At 36.1% G+C, this 4,301-nt stretch overlaps 1 protein-coding gene across 1 annotated transcript in view; it reads right to left on the reverse strand.

Annotated features, from left to right (window-relative positions):
- GLCE (glucuronic acid epimerase) overlaps positions 1-3,990 on the reverse strand; it is a 62,309-nt gene extending 58,319 nt beyond the window's left edge. The window contains exon 1 of the mRNA XM_006888355.1: positions 3,901-3,990. The gene's annotated coding sequence lies outside the window, so the exon portion shown is untranslated. The remainder of the gene's footprint in view (positions 1-3,900) is intronic.
- Between the last annotated feature and the right edge of the window lie 311 nt (positions 3,991-4,301).

Raw genomic sequence — 4,301 nt, forward strand, 5'->3', positions numbered from 1 at the left:
CATCTTCAAGGATATGAACATGTATGGTTAAGCACAATTGATAACATTATTTAACAAATATATCTCTAATTTCAATGATACTGACAAATCAGAAATGGCTTAGAGTTAGATTTTTAAAACAAAATATTTATCAAGAAAAGTGTAACTAATCTGCAATCACATGGGGAAAAATTATCAAGGAGTGAAATTCATAAAGTATATACATCTTTTATTTTTAAAACTGTAACTGAAACACTGGTGCAGATGACACAACTTTGCTTGCTGAGATTGAGGAGGACATGAAGTGACTGTTGTAGAAAGTCAAAGACTGTAGTCTTCAATGTGGATTGAAGCGCAAGAAGACAAAAATTCTCAACACTGGGCCAAGTGGCAGCACCAGAATAGATTGTGAAGAGACTGGGATTGTTAACAGCTTCAGCTTGCTTGGTTCCACAATCAACCCTCTTGGCACCAGCAGTTAGGAAAGCAAAGGAAGAATTACACTGGGAAAATTTGCTGTCAAGGATCTCTCTAGAGTACTGAGAACAACAATGCTTGATCCAGGCCACAGCTTTTGCAATTACTTGCTACGCATTGGAGTGCTAGACAATGACTAAGGATGACAGAAAAAAACTCAATGCCTTTGAGTTTTGGTGCTGGAGAAGAATACGGGACATACTATGTACTGCCAAGAGAACAAACAGCTCTGTCCTAGAGAGGGTGAAGCCAGGTTGCTCCTTGGAGGCAAGGATTTTGAAGCTTCATCTCTTACACTTTCGGCATATGGCCAGGAGAAACCAGTCATTGGAGAGGGGCATCATACTTGGAAGGGTGGAGGGTCAGCAAAGGAGTGAAGACCCCGGATGAAATGGATTGACACAGAAACTAGGTTAATGGGGTTAGCTGTGTCAGAGTCAGTGAGACTGGCTCAGGATAGGGCAGGGTTCAAAGCTCTTGCATATAGGGTGGCTGTGAGTCACAGGCAATTCAATGGCATATAATAACAACTGAAACATAACTTTAAAAAAACAAAATTAGGGGAGTTTAAAAAAAAGAAAGATGTCTTAAGGTATGATTTTGATAGTAGCAAAATCTTTAACAGTGCTTTCTTATAGTATTCATAATTTAAAAAGGAATTAATTCTTAGTCTTGGTCTATGAAAAACTGGTACAGTCCAAGCCCAACTGAGCCTAAAACATAGCAAAACTGAGAATGCTAAGTCTCATTAACACATTAAAGCTGTGAAAATTCCTGTAAGTTTCTTTGCATCTTAATTTTATCCATTCTTTGTAAATCAAATACATAAGCACTCTAATTCACCAGCAACCAGGAAATTAAAAGACATATTGCGTTAGGAAAGTCTGCTGCCAGAGACCTCTCCAGAGTGCTGAAGAGCAATGATGTAAGTCTGGAGACTAAGGTGTGCCTGATACAGGCCAAGATCTTTGCAATCACTTGCTATGCACCAGAGAGCTGGACAACGACTAAGAATGACAGAAGGAGAATTGATGCCTTTGAGCTGTGGTGTTGGAGAAGACTATTGAATATACCTACCATGGACTGCTAAGAGAACAAAGAGGTTTGTCCTGGAGAGGGTTAAATCAGGCTGCTCCTTGGAGGCAAGGATTCTGAAGCTTCTTCTGACATATTTTGGACATTTTGCAAGGAGGGACCAGTCCTTGGAGAGGGATGTCACGCTTGGGAGGGTGGAGCGATGGTGCAGTAGAGCAAGACCCTCTATAAGACGGATTGATTCAGTGACGGGTAATGGGGGTAGGTGCGTCAGATACAATAAGATTAACACAGGATAGAGCAGGGTTTAGGGCTGTTGTAGGGTGGCTAAGAGTCACAGGAGACTCGGATGCATATAACAACAACACACAGATTTAACTATAAAAATGTATGAAGCTTGGTGCAACCACTCTGGAAAGCAGTATGGTGTTTTCTCAAAAAGTTGGAACTAGAAATACCATTTGACCCAGCAATTCCACTACTGGGAATATACCCTAAAGAAACCAGAACTGCCACCAAACAGATATATGCACACCCATGGTTACTGCTGCATTGTTGACAATAGCAAAGAGATGGAAGCAGCCCAAGTACCCATAAACAAATGAATGGATAAAGAAGCTATGGGTATATTCACATAATGGAATACTACATAGCACTGAAACCCAAGGAACTCATAAAATATTATACAAAATGGGTGACCCTAGAGGACATTAAGCTGAGTGAAATATCTTAGTCACAAAAGGTCAAATGCTGCATAATGCCACTGTTATCAAACAGGACTGACATGGGGATTGGGGAAAACCAAGAAAAGAGGGGATAAATAATGAACATTGCATTGAAACAGATGATGGAAAGAACTGTCTAAAAGAAATAAGCAATTAAGTATTATTTGCATGACAACAGTCCAGAATAAGAGGTACACAGCAAAGTGGACTGGGGACAGGAGGAGGTAGGAAATTGTTTAACAATGAAAGAATCTTTTTGTAGAGAAAAGCAAACTGAGGGTGGAGGGCATAGGGAGAAAACATGCACAATGAATGAACGGAAAGAAAGTTTTCTTTAAACTTTTGATAAAACATCAATTAAAAAAGACGAAAACAAAAACTGTATGAACTTGTATAAAAAGTTTTTAAAACAATATTTAAAAAGAGACACATACATATACAAGCAATAATTTGGAGATAATTTTTTCTGGTACACACTATTATTTTCTTAAATTCTATTTGTTTCAAAGGGATCCCTCACTTACACCATCTAAATCCATCACATTAATGCAGTCAACATTACCTGAATGACATAATGATAATATGTATTTCACACACAAACTAGTTCTTCTTTCAGTTACAGTCTGACCATTTTAAAATTGGAGGGTTTTATACAATATATTCCTTTTCAAACGTTTCTGCCAATACAGTAAGAAATATTCAGAAATAAAAATTTTTCAAATAAACACAACCAATAGATAAATATAACTGGTAGAGTAATATTTTTCCTCATTATTGCCATTATTAAAATCAACTTAACTGGTAGCTTAGACTGCAAAAAGATGCCAAGCATTCTCTTATATTTAAATATCCTGTTTCTTCTCTTTTTAAATAAATTTAAAAAACCAAAAATAAATAAACAAACTTTTAAAATTTATAAGAACACAAGCAAACAAAGATACCTCACCCAACTCTGTGCTAGAGAATGTATCTCAGGTTATACAAAATATGAAGTAGCTGCTTTTCTAATCAAGTAGTTCTTTACAAGATGTCGATTTCTAAAGCTTCTCTATTTTATTAAAAGTACTTAGCATGAACTAACTACATTCCATAAGGAAAAATACTATGTAAGACCACTGTACAAAGTGTATGAGGATGCAAGGGGGAGAGCAGAGGGGTGAGAATTGGGGGTGTATGGGTGGTTAATGATAGGTTACACAATTTGATGAGTGGAGGGAGGGGTAGGAAAAAGAAATAGGAAAGATCCAAAAAACAATGTATACAAATCTTGCACATAAACCAGTATAAAATAAAAATTTTATTTAAATAAATTTTTTAAAAAGTACTTAGCCGGTAGTATAAATATTTTCTTAATGAGAGTTTAGCTTCTAAAATGCAGAAATTTCTTTACTTAGTAATGCCTCGGAACTCTAATCCATAAGCTATATCAAATATATAAGCATTTTTCTTCAGGCAAGAGATTTCTGAAAAGCATGACAAAAATTTTATAGATATTCCAGTCATCTGGAAGTGGTTACATGGAACATTAACTATTTAAATAGTAAAGAAACCATGAAAACATTTTCTGAGACTGGAATCTCAGGTTAGACGGAAAAATCAAGTTATGCTAATTAAAAAGCACATTAAAGTAAAAGTTTGAAAAGGAATAGTAATGGTGTAATTACATTTTATTAAGCAATCTTACCTTAATCCAACGAAAGAATCTAAACTCTAGTACATCTCTGGTTTCACACTCAATGTATTTGGATCAAAACTTCCGTCTCTTGTCAAATTCCTAGAGATATAAATGAAAAAAAAAATCTAAGTTACTTTCTGGTTCTAGGTAAGATAGAGCTAGAAAATGACAAGGTCTATTCAAGAAACTATTGATATAAAACCTGCACAAAACATAAGGAGAAAGGTAGCTCTGGTAGCCTTCAAAGCAGCTTGAGCTTCTGCCTCCATCACCATAGGCTCTGGCTCAAATGCTATTTCATTAAATTCTTCTGTATCTGCCAATTCCTTTTGATACAATGACTCAGTATATTCCTTCCATCTTCTTTTGATACCTCCTGGATCATTTAACATTCTGCCTAAAGCATCCTT

Source organism: Elephantulus edwardii, unplaced genomic scaffold (genome assembly GCF_000299155.1).
Source record: "Elephantulus edwardii isolate Elephantulus edwardi_28Jun2011 unplaced genomic scaffold, EleEdw1.0 scaffold00066, whole genome shotgun sequence".
Lineage (NCBI taxonomy): Eukaryota > Metazoa > Chordata > Mammalia > Macroscelidea > Macroscelididae > Elephantulus > Elephantulus edwardii.